This window comes from Sceloporus undulatus, chromosome 4, assembly GCF_019175285.1.
Source record: "Sceloporus undulatus isolate JIND9_A2432 ecotype Alabama chromosome 4, SceUnd_v1.1, whole genome shotgun sequence".
In the NCBI taxonomy this organism is placed as follows: Eukaryota; Metazoa; Chordata; class Lepidosauria; order Squamata; family Phrynosomatidae; genus Sceloporus; species Sceloporus undulatus.
In genome coordinates, this window is record NC_056525.1 from 118,025,348 (window position 1) to 118,052,218 (window position 26,871).

A 26,871-nucleotide genomic window follows, 5' to 3' on the forward strand; every position below is an offset into this window, starting at 1 on the left:
TCCTAAGGACTTGAGTGCAGCTTTGGTGTGGCTTTTGGACTCTTAGGACTCATGCATCATTGAAATACCATACCTCCAAAGTGACTCGAAGCAGCTTTATTTTGGCCTGTCTGTAACAGGCCTAAGTCAGATATTTATTTTTAAACAATGATACTGCAGCCTAGATATTCTTTATCTTCCCTTTCTTCTTTTATTCTATGCCCTTCTCCTTAACATTGTCTCTACTGCCTGTTTATAGATCCTGGGACAACTCCCATTCTTTTCAGTGGTCTCTTCTACCTAGCTGACTGGTGTGAAGAACCAATTTGTTAGCAGTCTTAGCCGTGGCAGTTAAAGTGGTCACTACTTCAGCCCAGCTGGGATGGGATTCCCATCCTAATGATTGTTATACCCACACTTAGAAGGGAGACTGGCTCAGACATAGCCTGGGAGGCTGTGATTATCTACAGCTAAGCTTTTCATATGCTGTCTGATGTTATTTATGCCAGAAGGGATTCAAATGCATAAACTGGGCCTGTTGTCAGATTGCTGATTGTGTACAAAGGGCCGGACCAAATGGCCAATATCTTTAGGCTGCCAAAGTAATCAGCCATTTGTTTCAATTTGGAGCTAGACAGTTGCAGCAACTGGCTTGATCCAGAGATGACAGTAACCTACCTTGTCATATATACTATGGTCCTTCCATAAAGCCTCTATAAAATTGTGTAACTATCTGCCTTCTTTCACAGGATGGTAAATCAAGAAAGAAAGAGAGGGAAAAGACTTTAACTGCAAAACTCAAAAGGAAGATGAACTTGGAAGAAAAAATCCACAGGATGGGTCTGAAAATGTCAAAAATGATTGTTTATAGAGGATTTGTGTTCATTTCAAAAGAGTTATATCAATGAATTGATATAATTGGCATTTTCAAGGCATTTTATAAACATTGAAATCTGCATTATAAATTGACACAAAGGGATTTGGTGGTTATAGCATTGATCAAAGTCTGGCTAAGTTGACCTAACTAAAACTAAGACTCATTTGGCTGTCATCTGCTGAGTTACTATGGTCCTTGAGAGGGAGGGCAGTGAAGAAGAACTAAGGAACCAGCATAGAGGGAAGCTGAAGGCATCCTTCCATGGACTGAAACCATGAGCCTCAAGTTCAAGGTGTGGGAAGATGGAGCAGACACACCTTGTCATGCCCTAAACATGGTTGAGATCCTCTGGTGCATAAGGAGATCCTAAGAGTAGCCTAGTTAGTCTGACACCAGACAACAGGTAGACTGGAATTGCCTGACCCTGAATGTTTCTAAGGTCCAATGAGACCTGGAGCTCAGGTGAAGCTTTCTATCTTATATCAGTTCTGAAAAAATAGTGACCATCATGTTAGAGGTAGAAATGTTGGCACATCAACATTCAGTAATTGTTTGTTTGCTTGTTTTCCTAAGAGGTTAGGCATGACATTTCTGCATGTCTTTTCCTGTTTAAGGTCTCAACCACAACTCTCTGTTCCTATACTTATTAAGCCATTTTAGTTTAAGTTTCTCCATTGTCTAGTCTACATTTCTTTTCTCTCCCCCATGTCTGAAGAGAGGTCAGTACAGAGCCTCTCACCATTGGCAACATTTGGTGTGTATTGGGGGGGGGGGATGAGGACCACACCAGGTAACACCCACAAGGGGGAGTGACACCTAGTTGGGCCATCCTCCCCCTTCAGGGCAGGAGGGGTGCATGCACACACTTTCAGACTGCTCTGTCCAGGGCTTCTTCTCCAGGGAAAATCCCCAGGACAAAGGAGGACGGGCTGTGTGCTGCACCCCCAGCTGTGTTCCAGGTCCAGCATGGACTCGGAAGGCATGAGAGGGAGGGAAGCTGCCTTCCGAGTCCTTTGAGTCCTTAGTTGCACAAATCTGTTCCTTATATTGCCAATAAATTATTATGAGATATTGTTTAGTCCCTACCCTGTGTGTATTACCCATGCTTAAGAATAGGCTGCATGAGAACAGAATTAATGTACAGAGGCCAGTTCCTAAGGAAAAGCCATATTGGTTTGAGTTCTCCTCCTGCCCAGGCATTTCAGTTGAACAGTGTGTAGCTCAGAGGGAGGTTGTGCATTTTGCTACATATGGTTCACTCTAGGAGCCTAAGTGGGGACTCATTCTGCCAGGGTACTGCTGGTTCACCTGTTTCAGCCACTGTCTTCACTTCAGCTACAAAATTCTGAGTGATGTTCAGGTTCATGCCACATCTCATGCTATAGATTTGCTGCTAAAATTGGAAACTATAGTATATTATTCTGAAATCAAATGAAAATATATTAATGATATGCATCTATTGTAATAGCTGATTTTAATATAGTTGTATTTTTAAGTTGGGGAAGATAAGGAATTGCAAATAGTCCTTAAAAATGTCTGAAAGAAAAGTAAGATCAAAATGAAATGTTTAGAAGACAGAATGAGCAAAAATGAAAAGTACACACATAGGTAGCAGCTGCAAGGAATACAAAAATTAGTTTTCTGTGGGTTTTCTGAGCTAAATGGCTGCATTCTGGAAGAGTTTATTCCTGACATTTTGCCCGCATCTGTGGCTGGCATCTTCAGAGGGTGGTGGCATGGAAGTGTGTGAGGTGTGTGTGTGTGTGTGTGTGTGTGTGTGTGTGTGTGTGTGTGTGTATTTCTGTGACCCTTGGTTAGGAGGAAGTGGTTTACACGTTAATCTGTGCATTGGTCTGTTATTGAATGGCAAAGCCTCAGGGTAGGACGATATACATGATGGATATGTGTCTATTTAATTAGCAATCCATTGTGTGTGAGGAAACCTCCTGACCCTGAGTGGTGTTCATTTGCATGAACTGAGTCTTGATATTGGTGTTCTTCAAGACTGGTAGCCAAACTTTGTTTACTTTCAATGATTCTTATTTCTTACTGAAGTTATCCAGGTGTTTGTGGGTTTCAATGGCCTCTCTGTGAATTCTGACCTAGTAGTTGCTGGCATAGTCCAGAATTTTTAGCATTCTATGTTGTTGGTTTATGATGTGTTCTGGTACTACTGATTTTTTTGGCTGGCTCAGTCTGCAGTATCTCTCATGTTCTTTGTTTCATGTTTGGATGCTATGTTTAGTGGTCCCTATGTAGACTCAGCTGCATGGTATGCGGTAAACTCTTGTACCAGTGAGAGGGTCTCTCCTGTCCTTCACTGAACACAGCATTTGCTGGATTTTCTTGATTGCTCTGGAGATCATTTGGAGAATGTGTTTCCTCATCAGTTTCCCTATCCTCCCCATCACTCCTTTGATGTATAGTAAAAATACCATTCCTTTGGGTGGTTGATTGTATTCACTTCTGTGTTTTTTCTGGGTCTGGCAACTCTTCTAATGTCTGAGCTGGAGTAACTATTAGCCTGTAGAACTAAGGTTAGATGCTTCAATTCATTGTCCAAGAAGTAGAGTTTGCAGATTTTTTTGTGCAGCCTACCAGTGTTTTTGCTGTGCTCCTTTTTTGTCCCAGGTGATGGCTGGAGCTCTTGTGTAGATATCTGTCTGTGTGTTTACTTGTTCTGTATACCATGTGGCCCAACCGTTGGTTTGATTTGCAGATGACCAGGACATTCAAGAAAGATAATATTTCTTCCTATTTTTTTTCTTACTGTTTTTCATGAAATTGATGTTGGGATGGCTGTTGTTACGATGGTTCAAAAACATGGTCAGGTTTTATTCTGCCTGGCTCCAAATGGTGAAAGTGTCACACACATATCGGAACCATGTTGTGCACTTTTTTAGTGCTGTTTCCAGGGGTTGCTTTTCAAAGTCTTCCATTTAAAAATTTGCTATTGCAGGGCTCAGACGGTTTCCCATGGCTACCCCATCTCTGTGCTCATAGAATTCATTATCCCACTGGAAGCAGTTTGTGGTGAGGCAATATTCAAACATGGCTGTGAGGTCTTTTGTAAAGATTTGTTGGATGAGTGCCATAGTGTCTATTATGGGGACTTTAGATAACAAGGAGACCACATCAAAGCTGATTAGTTTGCCTCCGGGTTTGAGTTTGAGGTTGTTGATTTTTTCTTCTTCTATGAAGTAAGCTGAGTCCTTGTTGTAGTGGAAGTTTCTCCTTCTATGGGTTTTGTTTGTGGCCAAAAATTTAGCCAAGTTTTATGTGGGGTATCCAATGGTGCTCACTATGGGTTGGAGTGGAATGGAATCCTTGTGGATCTTGGGGAGTCTGTACAGTCTAGGTGGGAGAGCCTCAGATTTGCAGACTTTGATGTGTGATTGGTTGAACTGAGGAGTTCTTGATCAAGATGTTCATTTCCCTGGTGATTTTGTCAATTGGGTCCTGTTTCAGTTTTCTGTATGTTGCAGGATCCAGGAGTTTCTCGATCTTTTTGTTTGCATTGTTTTGTTTCCATAATTACTGTGGGATTGCCTTTGCCTACTGGGAAAATGATTATTTCTGGATCCGAACTGAGATTCTTGGTTATAATTAATAATATTTATTTATAGAGCACTGTAAAATTTGTACAGCGCTTTACATAGTAGGAATCAAAATACAATAAAATGACAACAATAGATAATGAAAAATCTGCCACATGGCATACAGTCTAAAACATCAATGTACAAAATTAAGACATCTCTAAAATAAAACAATAAATATATATTGAACAACTAAGCATCATAACAGAACAAACAGTACTATGGAATGCTTCCCCAAACAATGTCATCTTCAACTTGGCCTTAAAATTGGCCAGGGAAATAATAGTTCTTAACTGAGTGGAGAGGAGATTCCAGGCATGAGGAGCAGCATGGGAGAAGGAGTGAATTCAAGCAGGGGAGGAGGAGAACCCCAGCTGAGTCAGGAAACTGGTATCATAAGATTTTAACGCATGAGGATGGTGATAGGGAGAGACAAGGACTGATAAATAAGAGGGAGCTAGTGCATGAAGAGCTTTAAAAGTCAACAAAAGAAGTTTGTAGTGGATTCTGAAAGGAATGGGGAGCCAGTGGAAGGATAGGAACGAAGGAGTGATATGATCAAAACGACAGGCAGAGAAAATGATCTTGGCCCCTGAGCATTGTACAGAAGTTAAGGGATCAAGGTGGGAAAGAGTATGATCCACTATGATTGAGTTACAATAGTCCAAGTGAGACACCACCCATGCATACACTAATGTCTTGGCTGTAGAGACAGAAAGAAAAGGTCTAATTCTGGTAAGATTATAGAGATAAAATCTATATGACTTAGCAGTGGCCTGATCTACAGAAGAAACTATAGACAAGAATCAAACAAAAAGATCAAACTATGGGCCTTGTTAACAGGTTGAATATAAATAATGGCCACAGTAATTGAAAAAGAATATTGCAGAGATGGCTTAGGTGGGAAGCCAAGTAGGTCAGTTTTGCCATGTTAAGTTTCAGATGCCAGTGATTCATCCACACAGAGACCGCAATAAGACATGATGGCAATTGCAGTTCAGCATCCGGAGAAAGCTCAAGCATTGAGAAGTACAGCTGGGTATCACTGGCACAAAGTGGTATTGAAAGCTGTAAGAGTTAATAAAATTTCCTAAGGACAAGGTATAGGGGGGGGGGAAGGAGGACCCAAGACAGAACTCTGAGGGACTCCAACAGATAACGAGAGAGGGTCAGAAACCTGGTTTCCAGTAACCACCACAAAGGATCTGTCTGAAAGGTAAGATTTAAACCAGTTTAAAACTGACTCCACAAAACCCAGATCTTGGAGTAAATCCACCAAGAGTCCATGAGTGATCATGTAAAACACGGCAGAGAGAACTAAAACATAATAAAGACCTTTAGACTTAACCATGAGAAGATCACCTGTGATCTTAGTAAGAGCAATGTCATTTGAATGCAATGAGTGGAAGCCAGACTGGAAGGGATCCAGAAAAGAATTAGCAGTAAGAAACTCAAGGCAGTGAGAGTAAACAATGCACTCTAAAACCTTAGATAGAAAAGCAAGAAGTGATATGGGATGATAGCGTGAGAGAGAAGATGGATCAAGAGAAGGCTTTTTTAAGATCAGGGAGACTAAACTGTGCTTAAAGCAGAAGGAAAGGAGCTAGTGGAGAGAAGGAGGTTGATAGTGTAAAGAACAGAAGGTAAGATAGAGGGGGCAACAGAGATCAAAAGGCGAGGAGGAAGCAGGTCATCGGCTTAGAAGAGTTTATAAGCTTTGATAATTCACTCAAAGAAACAGGAGAGAAAGCAGAAAAAGTTCCAGTTATGGGTGGTTGAGTTACTGGCATAAAAGAAGAATGAGAAGAATCGAGGCTGAGATGGATTGTATCAATCTTATTAGTAAAGTAATATGTGAAAGCGTTGGGTGAGAATGAATGAGAAGCCAGTGGAAGGGAAGGTTTTAACAAAGAGTTAAAAGTGGAGAAAAGATGCTGTGGCCACTGCTCATTAGCCCCAAGCACAGAGTTTATAATAATTCTGTTTTGCCAAGGGGATAGCGAGTGAGAAAGATAAAAGAGCAAATTTATAATGTATAAAGTCAGCCCATTCCTTGGTCTTTTCCCACAAACATTCAGCAGCTTGAGACCAACAACAATGGGAGTGAGCCAGGGCTATGGCTTATTAGAAGACATTGTTCATATTGATAAAGGGGGAAAACTATTGAGAGTTGCAGATAAAGTAGAATTGGTTAAGGAAACCACTGCATCCAAGAAGTCTCCAAGATCTAAGGAAAATAAGGAGGAGCCCAGAACCTGGCCAGAAATCTCAGGATTGATGGACTGAAGGTCACGAAAATGGCATTGGACAGTTTGATGAGAAGGTGGCAAGAGTGAAAGAAATAAGATGGTGATCAGACAGCAAAAACTCGATAGCCTCATAATCGGAGGTTACACATTGTTCTTTAAGAACAATATTGACGCAATGACCAGAAGCATGGGTAGGTGCATTCGAACAAAGTTCAAGACCAAATGAAGACAACACAGAATTGTAACAGCCTTGTAACAGCCCTGCTGTTTCTATCTGGATGTAAGTTAATTTTTCTAAACATTTTATTACTTTATGCTGGCTGTATGCCATAATAAATTCAAATAAATTCAAAACAGTAACAGCCCTGCTATCGCCATATCTCCCTTTGCCCAACACGGTACTTATCGATACTCCCTGGAGTCTGTCCATAAATAGCCTCGGATCTTACAATTATAATCTGTGCCCCAAATGTCGCAGGGATACTTTACACTGATACCACTGTTAACCAATGGAATTAATACATGCTTGAGAAGCTGTTGTTGCCCTGGAGAGCTGATAGTAAAAGGTGGGAAAGAAAGTCTCCACTGTTCATGTTCTTCGGGTTCTGCTGCTGCCACCGGTCACCCCAGGGAGTTGGTGGCAAGGGTGGAGAAAGATGCCTCCACTGCCCATGCTTTCCTGGCTGTTGGTAGGGTGAGGGGGAAAGCCTCAGCCACCCATGCTCTCCTGGCTCCAGTGTCGCTGCTGGTTGCCCTGAGAAGTCTCATCTGCTGCGCTGTGGTCTGGGAGCCCAAGGTGTTGGTGGGGTGGTGGGGTGGTAAAGAGGACTCATCCATCCTTACTCCTTCCTCTCAGCTGCTGCACCATCTTGGGGCCCAAGGTATTGGTGGGTTGGTAAAGGGGGCTCAGCAGTTCCTTGTCTGTGTTAGCCAGTTCTTTGCAGGTCATGTGTATTCTCTCCCATAATAGTGTATGTTCCATTTGGTTGTAGATAGTGTTGGCCTATGGGGATTTTAAAGTCGTTTTTGCTGTGAAAAAGTGTGGTATAGTTTTTGTGTCTCTGCAGTGTAGCAGAAAAGCAAATAAACTCCTGATCTGGGGTTTTTCCAGTATCTGGGTGTCTTGGAACAGTTTCTCCCCCTAGAGAAGTCCAATGTGAAGTTGAAGGCTTTCACAGCCAGCACCCATAGTTTTCTGTGGGTTTTCCAGGCTATGTGGTCACGTTACAAAAATACAAAAATTGAAATACACATCTTGACAGGAACTTAACATAATTTTTGGCCTCAGGTTTCCAACAAAATGACACAGAGAGAAAATCCATCAGAAAAAAATAAATTAGGAATAAGGTGCCTAGCTGAATAAAATAATTAGATAACGAATCGTTATGTGGAAGATGGAAGATAAGAATGTGCACACATTTAGAAAAAGAATCTATTTCACTGATGAACAGAAAGAAAAAAAGGTTAAAAAAATTTGAAGGAAAGACAAGTGGTTCCTGTCATTTTAGTGAAGTCTAAATATGGTAGTATTACAAAAAGAAGAGGTAAATCTCCTTGATGTCATATAAGGGTGTAGCTATGGAGGAGAGATGAAGGCACTGACCCTAAATAAGAATTATGCACAGTAAAGTTTTCCTTGAGTCCCCAAATTTATAGTATCACAGTGAACAAGTCACTGAAAATCATTCACACATGGCACTCATGTTTTTTGTGTTACTTAAATTTGCCTCCCCTCTTCCTAGGGATGTTTAAACTTTATTTTTAAAGGCTCAATTGAAGATTTAAGTTATCCAAAAATCCAAAATTCAAAATGCTCCAACATCCAAAACTTTTTCCATGGGTGGCTGAGATAGTGGCACTATCGTTTTCTGAGGTTTCAACATTCACCAAGTTCGTTAAATGTGCAACATTATTTAAAAATATTGTTTAAAATTATCATAGGGATTTGTATATATGGCACATATCAAACATAAATGAATTTCAGGTTTAGACTTGGTTTCCATCTCCAAGTTACCTCATTATGTATATGCAAATATTCCAAAATAAATGCAAATTAATGAATAAATATATCAAAAAAATATGGAAGTGTTCCATATTTTTTGATATATTTATTCATTAATTTGCATTTATTTTGGAATATTTGCATATACATAATGAGGTAACTTGGAGATGGAAACACTTCTGGTTTCAAGCATTTTGGATAAGAAAACCCAACCTTTCAACAAATTTTGAAAATTTCATGAATGAAAGAAAATTCAATGAAGGACACAGAATTCTTAGAGGTGGTGGTGTCAATTCTCTCATTTTCTTCTTCTTCCATAGTAACTCCCATATGCCATACTAAAAGAATGAGTGAGCAAGCCAATAAACAATGGGTAACTGAAATAGAAGTAGTTGAGTCAATGTATGTGCATCATCTATGCCAGCTACTTTTGTCTTTACTTTTCTCTTTTGGCCAAATAAAATTATTATATCCTAAAGAAAGAAGCTGTAGCCACTTTGATGAAATGCTGGAATGAAAACATAGGCAGGATTCTATAGTTTAATGAGGATCTCATTTAAAAATGCAGAAGCTTTGTCTGGATTATATTAATTCATGAACACAAAGTAAATGTGCAAAGAATAGTATTTTCATACATGGATTTAGATTAATGCAGACACTTTAAAAACTGGCTGTTAAAAATGTTTATGCACTTTTCTTTTTCAAAAAGGGGATTCATGCATTTTGATTAATTTGCTGTTGTTTTGTAACTACTCAGTGTGTGTATATATATGCATGTGTTGGTAACATTTACAAAGAGACTTTCTTGAAAATGGGACAGCTGAAGGAAACATTGTTTTGTTTGTGGGGATGTATGAACATATCAATAGGGGTCACCTTGAACATCAGTAGTGTTAATCAGACTAAGAGCCTCTAAAGACTGGCATTATAAGCCACCATAGGGACAGTGTGGGGGTGTGGCATACACACGCCAGCCACCCCCACACCGGCATTATGTCATGCATCCATCTCTATGGCAGAGCATCACAGTGCTCCATTGGTGCAGCGTTTGAACATTTAAAGGAGCGCTGAAAAGCCACCACTGTGGCAGCTAGGGCACCTTTTCCATGGTGCAAAAAGGAGTCGCTTTTTAAGGTTTCATTTTGCACTACAGAAAGGCCAGAGCAGGGCCGCAGCATATAGCTGCTGCAGCCCAAATCCAGCAAGGAAAGGGGTGGCTGCAGGCCACTTCAAAGGGACCATCTGTCAAGCTCCTAAGTTTTCTTTATAAAGTTTTCTCTACAAAAATAAAGGAAACTTCAGTATTAATCAGTCATCTGAAAATCTCCTGGCCTAAATTCAATTGCTAGAATTGTGTGTGTGTTTGCAAAATGAAGGTATTCCCCCCCCCCCATAAGAATTTTACACAATAAAATTTTACTTCAGTCTCCACATTTTTGGAATTTCAGTGAATAAGTCATTGAAAATTGTTCACACCCGGAATGCTTATCTTTGCTTTGGTCTAATCGACACTGCAGGAATAATGTACTGCTCTAACTGACATGGCTCCCTGTTATGGGATTTGGGGATTTGTAGTTTTACATGGTCTTTAATCTTCTCTGCCAAAGCATGCTGGTGCCTATCAAAACTACAAATCCCAGGATTCTGTAGCATGAAGCTGTGACAATGAAAGCAGTGTCAAACTGCATTATTTTTGCAGTGCAGATTAAACTTCTGTGTTTCCTAGTTAAGTTTGTCTTTCCCTTTTTCTCTGGATGCCTAAACCGTATTTCTACATGCTCAAATTGAAGCTTTAAGTTATTGTAATACTAGACATTTGGGGACTGGAGGAAAAATTAATGGAGGGATAGAATTATAATTGATATTATAATTGATAGAATTTACTCACTTTCCCCTCCCTCATAACTATACTCCTGAAATAAATCCATTGAATTGATGGAATGTACAGAATTACTGACATTATTAAGCAGTTGATTCAATACTTCTTTGGGACTAGAACTGAATTTTGGATCTTGAGTCAAAACTGCCAGTGTCTCCATATTGCAGCACAAAAATGTAGCCATAAAATAGGCTATTGATATAAATAATGCATTACCAAGGAGCAGATATTTTTAGGCTTTCCATGTTCTAAACATGAATTAATATTCAGCCTCAAAGAGCCATTACTTTATTGATTTGCAAATTTCACAAACTACCATTTATTGTTTCATGAATCCACGTTAAATTATCACAGAGGTTGCTTCACTGTATTCTGTGAGTGCTTAGTCTTCAAACATTAGGGACAGTCAATGACATTTTCTGTAGTATTATTTTCTGTGCTGAAAATGCTTTTCTCTGTGCAAAAATGCAACATATGAATTTTGCACTGAATAAGTCTCAAACTTCTCACAGCTAAAAGAAAACTGATTAAATTACTCATTGCTTCCTTCAAGAAAATTAGCAAATTACATCTGTGTCATGAAGCAGACTTCCTTTTAGTATTTCAAAATTCATGAGCCATGCTGTCATGAAATGAACAGTGTAACTAGTGTTAGTTCATAATACTGAAGAGTACTGTACTGAAATTGTATTTTCCAAAAGACAATGTCTGTTTTGACATTATGAAAGAGGGAATATTTTTATTTGAACCACATTTCTCAAATCAGAATGGACTTGATGGATATGTTCTTATGTCATATTTCCTGTGAAATGAGTGTGGCTTCCATATATATATATAACTGCTGTGCTCAGAAAATTATTTTCCACCATGTAATACACATAAAGGGCTACTTTATGCTAAGAATAAACAACTATATCTAGGTCTCATTAAGCTGTTATTCCAGCATGATAATTCTATGGGATGAGATGCGCACGCACTCTCAGGTTATCCTTTTGCTTCCAGGACACTTCTTTCTATAGTGTGGCAGGTAAAAGTAATTATGACAGAATAGGAAATCGGATCTCTTTGCTAGAAAACATCTGCTGTATCCATGAAACATGAATGAATCTGTCTTTATCCATATAGGGGTTGTCCGCACAAGCCAAAAGGCTTGTGTTCCCCCAGCTTTGCATCATCCAGTTCAGACAACACAGACCAAAATCCTAGGGGCAGCATCAGTTCACGTCCTTCCAGACTGAATCTGGATCCAATGGAACTAGCCTGATTCCAATGTAAACCATTGTTGCCCAAAGTCAAATTAACCCCTTGTTTTCTGCAGAATTTCCATGCCCCCTTCCTGCACTCCTTACCTTGTCACGCCATTGCTGGAATTGAAAAGCCTCCCATCACAATATCTACATGGAAATAGGGGCTTGGCCACATGAGTGCAGCCAGGCAATGTGTTTCCCCATCTGATGATTCAATGGGGGGCTTCTCAATACCAATGACAATATGGCAAGGTAAGGAGTGCAAACCCTTGGTCAGCATGGGGACATGTGTGTAAACACCCACCCAGTCCTGTGCTGACCTGGGGACTGACCTGAGAGATGAACCTATGCTATCCTGACCCATCTGCTCAGTCCCATGGATGAGGAAGGGGAGGGGAGAGGTGGGAGAGAGATAGATTTTCTATTTAAAAAAACATGTCCTCCCTTGGATGACCGTTCAACATGATGGTATGCTTGAAAGAAGAGAGCCTGAGCCAAAGGAGAACACACATTGCTTAAGTATATATATTTTACATCATTCCTCTGTCTGTCTGTCTGTCTGTCTGTCTGTCTGTCTGTCTATCTAGACTCACTGGCTGAGCTCACAGAACTGGACTTCAAACAAATGGGGCAAAAGGAGTGGCCAGAGGCCACTTCTGCACTGATTGCTGCAGGTCCACAGCAATCACATGTGCCTGGCCCCGAACTGGAATACTGCCATGGTCCTGAGCTGGCCACCAAAAGAGAGCAGGTTTTGTCTGTTCCCTTTTGACCTGGCTTTTCTGGGTTGAGGCAGGCTTGGTGCATGTTTCAGCTGCATTTGGTTCATGCATCGTGTAAATGCCACACCCACAACACAACCCAGCAACATACCTTTTGGGCTGTCTTAGGCTACAGTCTTGGCATTGGTGTTGGAGTAACTTAGACGTTTGATTTTGAGTGATTTCAACATCCAATTTGAGACCAGTTTGTCAAGTACAGCGCAGGAGTTCATGGCATCTATGACAAACATGGGCCTATCTCAACTGGTTTCAAATCCCACACATACAGCAGTTCACACCCTTGATGCTGTCTTAAGCTTGGATCATACAGATATGTGGATGGAGGTGATTAAAACCTTCGAACTGTCATGGAGAGATAATTTTCTAGTTGGAGTTAGCATTATGGCTACTATCTATCTCTGCAGAGGTGGTGGAACTATTAAGATGGCCAGCCTTCAAAGGCTAATGGAGCCTTTAGGATTCTGGAAAGCCCTACAGGGTCATATGGCTGGTATCACCGGCAATCCTGTTGAAGTCCTGGTCAATAGATAGAATCAAGACCTGACTAGGTCTACTGACTTAATCACTCCCCAATATCATCTCTGACCCATTACTAATTGGGCCCCATGGTATACTGGGGACCTCAGGAATATGAAATGGGGAAGATGGTGACTGGAGTGGAAATGGTGGAAAATTCAACTTCTATTTGACAAGACACACTGAAGAAAGCATGTTTCTTTTTGTAATATGGCAATAAGAACAGCAAAGCAAGCTCTCTATTTTGCCTGTATTGTGTCTGTGAATTAGCATCCAGCCGAACTGTTCAGGGCAGTGAGAGGTTTACCTCAAGCGACTGAATGCAATTCTAGAATCTTCAGTAGTTCTTTAACTATACTTCACAGATAAAATCTCTCAGATAAGAGCTGGCTTAGATTCTGTCATTGTAGTGGAAGTTGACAATGGGGTGTCCATTGACTCTGTGAGTAGGATTACACTGGATCAGTTCTAATTGGTGAGTACTGGTGTGGACAAGCTGCTGGGGGACAAGCTACAGGGCAAGTAAGGAAGACAACCTGCTTTCTTGATCCCTATCCTTCTTGGCTGGTTGTCGAGGGAGGAGGTGCAATTAGGCTCCAAATACAAAGTATCATCAATGCATGGTTCAACTAAAAAAATAAAAAAGCAGAATGTCAAGGAGACAATAAAATACCAAAAATCAAAGGTACTTCTGAAACAATGAATATTCAAATTAAACCATTAAAATACAGTTTTCCAGTGCTTTCAGGTTCCAGACCACAGTCTCAATTTACGCATACTGTTTTTGTTGTTAATCCCACCAAGTTGACTTTGCTTTGTGGCAACCTTATGAAAGAACGACCTCTAACAGACCCTGTTAACAACAATCTTGCTCTGGTTTTCCCAATTCATGGCTTTGGCTTTCTTAATTGAGTCTAGCCATTTGCAACAGGACCTTCCTCTTTTTCCTACTGCCTTCTACCATTCTAAACACAATTGTCCTATCTAGTGAGCCGTGTCTTTTCATGAAATAGCCAAGGTATAATGCTCTCAGTTTAGTCTTTTTGGCTTCTAGGGAGAGTTCAGATTTGATTTCTTCTGGGACCCATTTATTTGTCTTTTTGGCAGCCCATGGTATCTGTAGAAATTTCCTTCAGCACATTTCAAATAAGTTGATTCTCTTCTTATGAGCTCTCTTCACTCTCCAGCTTTCACAACCATGCACAGAAACTGAAAACATGATGGCATGGATAATCCTGACTTTGGTATTCAATGATAAATCTTTACACTTGAGGATCTTAACTAGTGCCTTCATCGATGCCATTCCAAGTCTTAATTTCTTCTATTTTTTTTTTCTTTTTGCTCCGATCTCCATTCTGATTAATGACTGAATCAAGGTATGGAAGATCTTTAGCTATTTAAGTTCAACAGCATCACCATATGCTCTAAAGTTATATATCCTAATTTTAGTATTTAATGATATGACAATAGGGAAGCTCAAAAGTTTCTCCAGTGCACTAATATGAACTGAGCATGTATACAAGAACATGCCCCACGATCTTTTGAAACCAACTCATATTTCCTAGTAGATATGAATGATATCTGCCAAAAAATATGAGCTGTGATAGAAAGAAATCTCTGGGGGAAAATATTTGCAAACTTCAGCTCTTGCATAGATTAGCCCCCAAACATTTATTTATGCTTAACAAGTCCAAACTAGCATCTAAAACTATGTACTAGGCCCTGAAGATACAGTAGATAATTTTAAGTTTCCTTTGCTGTTTCTTTTTACTGCAGAGTTCATTTTTGAAATAACAGTTATCGACTCAGCAGAGTGGTCTGAACAAATCTATATAAAAACTTGTAATCCTTGGAGGGGGGAGGGAAGGAGAAATTCTTCTCATTACAGCTTGTTTCCTGCTGACAGTAGGTATTTTCTTAACATAACATAGATATTATGCAAATTAATCCAAGGCAGGCTGTTGGAGATCTGGAAAGCTTCATGCAATTAAATATACATGGGGTATTTTGAAGTTTAATTAGTGTTAAACTTGTTGTAGGTAGCAGAATTGAAGTTCATCCTCTTGGCAGGATTTAGAGTTTGTAACTGCTGAAGAAAAATAATGACTGTCACAGTAATTGTTACTGCTGTGGGAAAGTAAAGTGAACATCCTATACACCGCAAATGAATGATGAGGGAAATCAAGTGTGCAAAGGAGATTAGAATTGTTTTGTGGAGAAGCAGAGAGAGTAAAAAAAGGAGTCAGGATTTTCAGGTATGACTTGCAGCACTGGGATTAGTTATTATTTCATGAAGATAATTTCTGATGGCATTCATGGCAGGTCCATTCAGAAAAGGGATATGAAATTAATGACGTTATCCTTGCAGTTTTTGGTATAGATCCACTCCCATACCACCCATTGCTTCCTGCTAGCAAGAGATGTTTGAGGAATCCATCCATAGTCCAGGGTACAATGGTGTTGCCTCTCCATATAATTCCTGGATTGTCCACAGGCTGAATGCATTTTACACTCTGAAATCCTTACCCAGATAGACTCTATGAAGACATGCTCCAGAAAGACATGCATAGGAAAATGTGCATGTCTCAGATGCATGCAAAACATTAGGTCCATTTAAGTGTATGAGTGCTCAATCAATACCTGCACCTTAACATGTCCATACAACAGATCATGTTAGAGTAACTTGTCATGCTGAAATACATTCTTCTACACAACCCTTAAAGGACCATAAAAGGCCATCTCCACTTTTCAGTTTGGCAACCATAGATCATGCCCCATAAAACAATAAGTGTTTAATTGGGCATGGACAGAGCAAGGATCTCTGCATATTTTATATAAATGTAAGTCACCAGGAAACTGGCATTTAGAACTGATTTGTTTTTTCTCTTAAATCAAAGCTAGTTTGGATAGTCAATCTATGGTCTCCTACACAAGCTGGCCTGTGTGCATGTTGAATCATGATCAGAACTAACAGTAACTGTTATGGCTGTTAGTACATGAAAGCCGTGACCCAGCAATGGGCAGACATTAATTTACAATTCATATTAAGACTCTCTGCAGAGTATGGACATTAGTACAATAGCTCTGCCAAAAGTAAACAGACAATACACCAGAGTGTCGTTGTCTTGATGAACAGAAATGAAAGCAGATATAGGGGAAATAACACAGCAAGGGAGCATTGTGACCAGAGTCACTGTGGAAACGGAGAGAAAAAGATAGAATGCTAGACTGTAAATACAGGATTTATTGGAAAAGGCATTGAACACTTAGCAGTTCATGTACAATTTATGTTATCAGCAATTTTCTAAAATATCTTAATTAAACATTCTCTGTGGTCAACAGTCTCATAAATTAAAGAGGAATAATAATAATAAAATACAATAGAAAGAAATGTCAAGACTGCACTGGATTTCCAAAATGATACAGACCAGATTTTCTTCTAATCCCAGTCTTGAATGTTTTTACTGCACTTTAACAATATAACAGTTAAAGGAAATGAGGTCCCACATACTGTAAATGGTCCACAGACTTTATTATCTTTAAAAAGCCCCATGTGTCTCAGCCTTGCCACAAGTTGGTCTTCACCTTAGTAGTGCAATGAGCTAAACTTCTATAGCTATTTTGAAATATTCCTCATTTTTATTTTTGCTTCAGAATATTAGATCACCATGTGAACAAACCTTTTAAAAAAACACTCATGGAACTATGGTATTCTGGGAATCGTAGTTTGCTGTGGCACCAAAGCTCTCTGACACAGAAGGAAAAATATCTCACAAAAGTAGAAATCCCAGAATTCCATATCACTGAACCATGGCAGTTAGTGGTATCAAACTGGATGACTTCTGCAGTGCGGATGAAGTCTCTGTGTGAAATCTCAGGGAGCGAGATGTTTGCCAACTGTCCTCCCTAGTTCTAAACTAATTCTGTCCCTATCACTCCTCAGAAAAATCATTATTTTTTTTGGTTGGGTTTCTATGGTGCGGTACAGACCTCCCAAAAAGGGCGGCTTGCTGGAGTCTGTTTTTCCGCCAGAGGGAAGCCTCAGCCATTAAACTGTGAGGCTTCCTGCCAGCGGGAAAAAAAAACTGCAAAAAGCTGGTTCTTTTAAAGCCACAGTGACGATGTAACAAATGTGTCACTGGTGCATTCATTATGTAAATGCCATGGGGCGCTGTTTGGACGACACACGGCACTTATGTAACAATAGTGGCTCCTATGTATACAGGGCACAGCCATTGTTACGTGCTCGTCATGTGTGAGGGTTGCGGGCATGTGGGCGCTCCGCCCTCAGCCAACCCCTAGCACATGACGAGGGTGCCTAAAAGGCCCATATGTACCGGGCCTATGTCTCTATGGCCATTAAAATCAGTGCACAAAAAGATGCTAAGAGAGAGGTATGGGTGTTTTATTTGTTTTTCTGTGAAGAGCTTGGAAAATTCATTCTCCAAACAAAGGAATATTTTCTCACTTGTTAGGCTTCCATTGGTCTGTGTTTATTTAACTGATGTGCTCTCCCTCCTCCCACTGCATCAGTGAAATTCCATGTTGTTTAATGTAAATAGAATGAAACCTATGGATCTAAGATAATTACATAGCACTACGGTAATATAGTTTAATATATAAAATATACGGTAAATATATTTTAAAATGCGATTATAAAAGCATGATTTTGTGTATTTTTATTCCCATTTCCAGGTGCATCAAAGTACATCAGTCCATCATTCCAAGGACCTATGCCCTTTCTGTTTGAGTGATTGAAGGCCTCACTCTTTCTTCTTTAATGTGTGCTTTCAAAGGAGGCAAAGAGGAAGTTTACCTGGAAATATTTTTTTTTAAAAAAAAAATACTATTTTTTTAAAATTACTAATTTTTTCTTCTGCTCTTTCCAAAGATGAAAACCTGAATTTTTATCTTCATCTGTAGTGATTTTAAGCCTGTTTGAGGTGATGCACTTTGGCTGTTGCTCTTTATGCCCTAGTGGGGGAAAGTGCTTCCATTTATTTATTGCATTTCAGCTCAGATGTCCCTCATGAATTGTGGTGCAGGTGAAAAACCTATTTAATTCCTCTTCTTTCATTCTCTTCCTTTGGTATTAGGTTTCCTCCCAATCCCTTAGTGAGCTAATTACCTCAGTCTTCAGTCTTTTTATCACTTTGCTTTTACACACTCACGGAACTTAATATTGTTTTTAGTCACTCCCAGGACAATAATTTCCCTTTTATGTTATTTTATTTTTCCCCATGATGGCAATTTAAGATATCTAAATTGGCTTCTCTCTGTGTGTTAATATTGGGGAGGAAGTGTTCTATTAATTTGCTGAGTTCCTGGAATCCATCTGCATGGCTTTATTGCTGCAATGTCATGTCATTTAGAGAGGGCCCATACATCTGCAGAAATGAATTAGATTTAGATTGGGCCTATATTTAATAAAATGTCAGGATTCTGAGATGGCAGACAGATGACAGATTGTTGTTGTTTTCCTTCAGAGAGCTGGAGGCAGCTTAAAAGAGTGATTCAAGCAGTCACTTTACCATTGTAAACATATTTTGCAAGTTGCTGCTGTTTCCAAAACTGAAAAATCAGTTTGATCATTATCGACAGAAGGTAAAATTAAATTCGTGTCTGCACTGCCACTAGGCTTGCAAACATTCAGTTGCCTGTGGCAAGTAATAATTGCTTACAGGAAGGGAAAGTTGACAAAGAATTCAACGTGGATGATTTGTTGTTATGTCACCTTTTTGTTGTTATTTCATACCACAAGTGACAAGCACAGAAAGAGGGAAGATGAGCTATTAAAAAACTGTTTCGTGTAATAATTTCTTTGGATTAGGAAGGTAGATGCTCATTTTACAAAGGAAAGCTTCTTCCAAATCACTTTCAGCCATTTGAAAAGATAGCTTAAGCTCCAGCCCTAAGTGGCTTTCCAGACACACCATACTACACTTTACCATAAACACCTTTTAAAAAATCTCCTGGACTTTTGAATGCTTTGTTCCCATTACCACATGGCCAGAAAGAGGAGGGATCTGTTTGCATAGATATCCCTGCAAACAACAACCCAACAGAACCTTGAGAAAATTCAAACCTGTGACTAACATCATCATTCTTATTTTTCTCCTGTATTGTTTGTTGTTAACACTTTTGCCTGATGAAGAAGCCAGTGGAGTTTTGCAAGCTTGCATCATGTTTTTTGTGCATTTTGGTTGGCCAATTAAAAGTATCAATATTTTGTGGCTTTTGGATATTATTATACTTTTTTTTAAAAAAAAGTGTGCTTAAACTGGGCATTTAGATTTTCAAGAGAAAATTACAAAAAAGAAAACAGAAATAGAACAGAAACTGGTATAGGACTCTGTGACTGAGATCTGCTGAATGTTCCAAACTGTGGCCCCTGTTTTTTTTAAAGCAACCACTTTGGACATATTTTTTAAAAGAGTGTTTATCAATAATGAGTCACTCGGGGGCTCAACAGATTGACCCTAAGGGGCGCCCTGCCGCCACTCCTTTTAGAGCTGGATCGGGGTTGCAGAAACCTATGCCACAGCTCTGATCTCTGATTTTTGCACCCTGGAAAGGGCACCACAGCCACCAGGGTGAGGCTTTTCCATGCTCCTTTGGTGTTGTGTCATGTGGACACAGCACCAGAGGAGCATCGTGATGCTGTTCACCATGTGGAGTGGTGCGTGGCATCACGCCGGCCTGGGGGCAGTTGGGGCATCTGTCATGTGAATGCCATGCCCCGACTTCATCCCCAGGCTGGCCTTTCCTACCAGTCTGTCAAACCCCTTAGTCCATAGCTCGACGTCATTGATGAATGCATAGTTCAGATAACTTAGCCTTACACAGCTGGGGACCCAGAAGGCTAAAAACAGTTATGTAAAGCTGACTACATTTGGTACAAAATAAGTACAGTGGATGGCATTCTACAGAATAGAGAGGGCCCTTGTTATCCGCTGTGGTTTGGTTCCTGAACCTCCCATGTATATCAAAATCTATGGATGCTCAAATCACATCAAATACAATAGCATAATAAAATAGTGCCCCTTATATAAAATGGCAAAATCATGGTTTGATAGTTGAAATTTATACCTTTTTATATATATATTTTAAGCCATTGATGCTTGTATCCATGGATAAAAAAATCCGTGGATAAGGAAGGCCGACTGTACATCTGTTCTAGATTATAATACTATAAAACTAAGAACAAAACTTTCAGATTAATATGATGTATCTATTCAAGGCTTTTATGCTGTGACATGTCAAAATGTCAGGACATTCCAGCTCTTACAGGCTTTATCCAGATCTTGGAATATTAAAAATGAGCAAATCACTCTTGTTTTTCCTTGCTTCTTCGGTGAACGGGGACATGTGACATTGCTCATGGGTATGGCATTACTATCATATTACTTTAAAGGCAAAAAAACTGAATGAAAAGTATAAAAATGTTCCCGAATGACCAAAACATATGACAAAAGTAACAAGTAAATATAAAAAGCAAAGGCTACTTGATATACTTCAGTCCTCTGGATGCTGTGGAACTGCAACAAACTGCTTTTCTCACCATTGACTATGTTGGCTGGGGCTGCTGGGAACTTCTTGAATAAAAAGATCCTACATCCTTTGGATTCCTAGGATATGTAGTTTAAGGAGATACTAGAGCTCATTGGCTAAGAATTCAAAACACTTCACCCTAAACTGTAAATCCCAGGATTCCATAGTAACTTCTTCTATTGATACCTTTTCTTTGAAGAATTGTGTTACCCTTTCTGAGTTCATTTTCACAAGAAATTGTCTCCATAGTACATAGGGAATCATTGCTAAGAGTTAATCTGGATTTGAGGCATGCATCTGGTTTAGTCTTCATGGAAAATTGAGTTTTTTAGAACACCTCATTGTAGTTACATAATTTGGTTCTCATGGGGCAAGTGAAAAGATTTTACCCAAAAGCAATATGTCATTGAGAAATGACAGAAGGTTTTGGATTTTAATTAACAGTGTGATCTTTCCTCATACATTTTGTGTGCCTCTGTGTTTTTCTCCATGATGAAAAGGAAAAAAAAATCATCTGGGTTTCACAACTTCAGTTTCCACTCTGCTTCCCATTCTGTTTTCATTATCTTTGACTTACTCATGCATCTTTATTTATTAATCTGCTTACTTTCTCCACTCACACAAAAATACACACATACTACCCAGAGAGATGTGCATCTTGTCAGCAGGAACAGCAAAGCTGCTTCATCCCTCATTAATAAAGAAAGAACATTAATACTAAAGTCCTTTAAAAAATGCTGCTCTTTTGTAGTGGGATTTAGAGGCAGGGAGTAATATCAAATATATCATATCTTCTTTTTTATGTATGGTACAATGCTCAACTTTTCCAAGACTGTGCAACAAGAGAAGCCATAGAGGCTTGAGGTAGTGTCAGGATTTTTGCCCTATCCCCCTATCCTGTCCAGTGCTAAAAACGTGAGGCTCTTTGACATTACACAGTTATGGCGCTATCATTCCATTTTAATTACCATAGCTGCAGCCTGTGGAGTTTGTAGTTTGGTGTGACACTTGATCTCTCAGGCTGAGAATTTGCAATGTGTCCCTGTTGCATGTCTCTCACCACCTTGCAATGCTAGGTTGGTTACCATATATGTCAGATGGCAGGGCTTTCTTTATGGCAACACTGCAACTGTGGAACTCTTTGTCAAGGGTGGTTTGGATGGCTCCATTTTTTTCTGAACCTCTACTGTGCACCTATCATAGTTTTATTATGCATGAACTATGGTCCATAGAGCTGCACTAGTTGGTTCAAATTGGGTTTACATTATTTTAAAGGAATATCTTTATTTTTGGAGATTTTTACCTGTTTTAATTTAATAGTTTTTATTCATTTTGTATCATCTTCAAAAGCCCTGATGGCACACTGGTTAAATGCTTGCATTGCAGGCAGTGTTGTGAGTTCTATCCCTCAGGGCTCCAGGTTAACTCAGCCTTCCATCCTTTTGTAGATCAGTAAAATGAGTATCCAGCTTGTATGGAACAATTGACTAACACATTGTAAACTGTTTAGAGAGTGCTTAGTTCACTATGAAACGGTATAGACATGTAAAGTGCTCATAGGCTGAGAGGCAATGTATATAGATGTGTTAAATGCTTCCAGCTAGACTACTGTGATGTGGGGCTGCCTGTGAAAATTATCTTGAAGCTGCAGTTAGTGCAAAATGCAGCAGCTAGACTGATGTCAGGTGTGCATTTTAGAGACCATATAATACAGGCCTTGCCAGGACTCCATTAGCTTTTACTTCCAAGGTAAATTCAAGGTGCTGGTGTTAACGTACAAAGTCCTAAATTATTTGGGGGCAAGATATCCGAAAGACAGTCTCCTCCCATATGGGCCTGCCAGAAATGTGAGATCTTCAGAGGAGGCCCTGTTTCATGTCCCAAAAACTTGTGAAGTTAGGTTGGAGAGTACAACTGTTTTCTCTGTAACAGCACCTCAACTGTGGAACTCCCTGCCCAAGGAAATTAGGCTCACCTGATCTCTTTTAAGATTCCTGTGGCCAGTCAGTACATTGCTGTTCCACATGACACTCAGGGTTTGAAATTGCTATTTTAACTGTTTTAAGTTAGATTCTAGAAATGTTTTGGGACTGCTTTTAGGAGTTTTTTAAAAGATGTTTTAATGTGTTTTAGAAATATTTTTATCTTGGTGTTGATAGATGGTACACACACATGTTCATGCACACGCACGCACACACAATACTTGATCTTCTTTTTCACCAGATTGTTCCTACATAGACACATCTTTTGCATCCCAGCCCCATTGTAATGTCTGCCTTATCTTGCTCCTGCTCTCAGCTAGGTCTTTGATCCTAGATCATATTGCATTTTCAGCTTGAAAAAAGGTAAAGGTAAAGGTAGTCTCTTGACATGAATGTCTAGTCGTAACTGACTGTAGGCGCCATTTCTAAGCCAAAGAGCCCACTCAATATTTGTTCATTTTATGAAGTGACTGTTGTATGTCATTGTGCCTTATTAAATAAGTGACTTAGTGCATTTTTAGTAGCTTATTACTTTTTTTAAAAAATAGAGTGCTGTTAAAAAATACAAAACAAATGGCAAAAAGCCCCTTCCATGATCCCTAAGCAACGTTTTAGGAATCATGACTGAACGTTATTTGTTGAACTAAAATTTTATTGATAATATGAAAAAGTACATTACTTTTGAAAGTAACAATGGCCCCATACAGACAGGCCAAAATAAAGCTGCTTCGGGTCATTTTGGAAATAGGCTGTTTAAATGATGCATGCATCCTAAGAGTCCAGAAGCCATGCCAAAGCCATGCTCCAGTCCTAAGGACTGGAGCGTGGTTTTGGTGCAGCTTCCACACTCTTAGGACGCCTGCATCATTTATACAGCATACCTCCAAAGTGACCCAAAGCAGCTTTATTTTGGCCTGTCTATATGGGCCCAATGTGTATTACACCAAAGAAACACACTGTAGCTATCATGGTTAGTTTTACATGTTAAATCTAAACTCTGTATATTCTTGCATTGAAGAACTTAGATGTCCATGTTGTGAGTCATAGGATGTGTCTATTTAATTTGTAGGTGCTCTTCAATTAGCAGTTCCACAGACCTGAGTAAGAATATGTACTGAAAGCTAGCAATCGTTTCCCATTTTATTCCTTATCCATACTATTGCTATATTAAAATAAATTATTCCTTACCCATATTTTTGAGATATGAAAATAAATTAACTTGCTATATAAAAATAAATTTAAATAAATCTAAAAAAATTAAGAAGGAAGGAAGGAATAGGAATTTCTCTTCAGTGTTAGACATCTTATATTTTAGCAATCCAAAATATAATATAATCTACTAGAAGCTAAAGGTCTTTGAGAAATGTGTGGGTGAGTGTCTGTGTGTGTGGCATTGTTGGTTGGTTGCTTATTTTGAAAAAAAGGACTTCAGATTGATTTCAATGAAAATGGATACAACAAATTGCAAAAACAACAAAAGAAAAAAAGAAGAAAAGAATGGCAAGGGAAAAAATAAAAAAATAAACTTACCCTGAAGTCTGATAGTGTTATGTTAAATAAACAGTCATAATTTCATGCCTTTGATAATTGCTCATGAGTGCTAAGTATTCCAAAAGGTACTTTCAGCTGTTGGCTGCATCACAGTATATAATACTAAATATACCCTTGGACTCCAATGTGGTACAATTTATATGAATTAAACAAAGGCAGCAAACTCACCTAGCTAGTAAATCTTTTTAATCTCAAGAGAGTATACTAAATCTACAAAATTCAATAATACTGAGCTGTGGGCTATTCAAACAGTATAAGTTGATGATATAATGTGAATAAGGACTATATAATTTGGGAAGATGTTCACAGCCGCCATTAAATATTCACAGCCGCATGGATATGAGGGATCTCAACAGAGGAATTATTCAGTGCAGGTTTCCTGAACTGTACAATTCAGAATACAGATGTGAAATTGGATTTTGAATGGTCTTCTATTCAGAGAGTGAAAAGAAATGGAAGAAATAAAAAAGAGAAAAAGAGTAACTGTGGAATAAGACTAGTCCATAATCCATTTTGATGGCATGATAGGATTGAAACAAATAGAGAAAATTATGTAGTATGAAGTCGAAGGCTTTCATGGCCGGCATCCATAGTTTTTTTGTGGGGTTTTTGGGCTATGTGGCCATGTTCTAGAAGAGTTTCTTCATGACATTTCGCCAGCATCTGTGGCTGGCATCTTCAGAGAATGCTAACCTGGAAGAGAATGTGTGTGTGTGTGTGTGTGTGTGTGTGTGTACTGTGTGAACTTGGGTGAGGAGGAGTGATTCCCATGTTAATATGTATATTGTTCTGTTGTTGATGGCCTTGTAGAACATGGCCCACATAGCCTGAGCAACCCACAAAAAAACTATCATGTAGTATGTTGTTAGTCCATATCAATTCAGAATAATTATCAGGAATTGATTGATTGAAAACTATCTCATGTAAAATTAGTTTGTATTACTGACTACATATAATATTCCCTACCAGGGATGAAAAGAAAAGTTCTTTAAAAAAAGTTATTCCCCTTGTTGAGAAAAGGTTGCTCAATACAATATAAATTTATAGAAAAATACAGCGCATGACATAAAGTCTGGAAATCAAAGAGTGTTGTTGTTGCACAAAGTATTATTTTAAGCAATACATGTTACAGACCCACATTGAATTTATAGGCTGCTAAAAACATACTGTACTTAAAATATTATTTCAATAAAATATTATGTATTCTCACCACTTTATACACACACTATAGCTCCATAATTAAAATTCAAAGGCCTATCTAAATAAAAACATTTTCACCTACTGATAGAAAAAGAACAGAAAGGGGACTCATTGGACTTCCCATAGAAGAGACTAGGAGCAGTCACAGAGAAGGCTTTATCCCAAGTACTCACCAATTGCACCTTTGAAGGTAGCAAGAATGAGAGAAAGACTTCCCTTGCAGACCTTAGAGCTCGCACTGGCTCTATGATATGGTCTTCCACACAGTCTAGACCCAAGCTGTTTAAGACTTTAAAGGTCAAAACCAGCTCTTTGAATTCTGTTCAGAAATGGACTGGTAGCCTATGTTTCATTGGGGGAGTAACATGATCTCTGCACCCAGACCTGGTCAACAGCCTGGCTGCACCATTTTGTATTTGCTGAAGTTTCCAAACAGTTTCTAAAGGCAGCCACACAGAGAGTGTGTTATAATAGCCCAAAAGTAATGAAATTAAGGCATGTGTCACTATAGCCAGATCTCAAGGAATGGGTGTAGCTGGAATGGTAAACAATGTATATGTACTCCTGGCCATAGCTGAAACCAGGGTATCCAGGCTCAGATCTGAGTCCAGGAGCATGTCTAATCTGTGACCCTCAGATTTCAGTGGGAGGCAGGGACGTAGCCAAGGGGGGGGTGGTTCTTGGGGTCCGGACCCCACCTTCCATTAGAAAAATGAATGGTGTGTGCTGCTGCGCCACCGCACTCAAGCCCCATTATAATGGTGGCACTTAGTCTGGACCCCCCCCCCTTCCTAAAATCCTAGCTACATCCCTGTGGGAGGGTAATCCCATCCAGCACAGGTTGAATCACAATGAATGAATGAATGAATGAATGAATGAATGAATGAATGCATAATTGTCACACGTTCTGCAAAGACAAAAACAAATCTATTGCAAAAAAGCATAATATTTCAGACAGAATAAACAGTTTTGTAGTAACACTATGGTTTAGTGCAAAATATACTGTTTTCATGTCTATACTGGCTACATGTCTATACCTTCCATCTCATGGTACTGAGGAGTTGAGGGACAGACATATTACAAGGGACCTCTGGCTGCAGAAGACATAGTCTTTGGAATATGAAAGAACTGAAAGAGATGTTAGGGACTATTCCTAACATGACAATCAACCTGAATGAAAGTTCATGTGTGACGTAATGTTGGGATCCTGGAAGCAAGAGACATGGCAGTTAACTATACCTAGTGTGACCAGTTATTGTGTCTGAGATGGTATGTTTGTTTAAAGAGATAAACCATTTAGATCCTTCCCTCCTAGTCAAGAATTTTCAAAGTGGTACAAGTTGTCCTAGGATAGTCAGGAAATAATCTAGAGAGACCAGAGCCAATTGCTTTCAATGAGAATTATGCCTAATGGGATATAGTATTAACAGCTATAGTTAGTCCTTTCAAAGTTCAGTCTT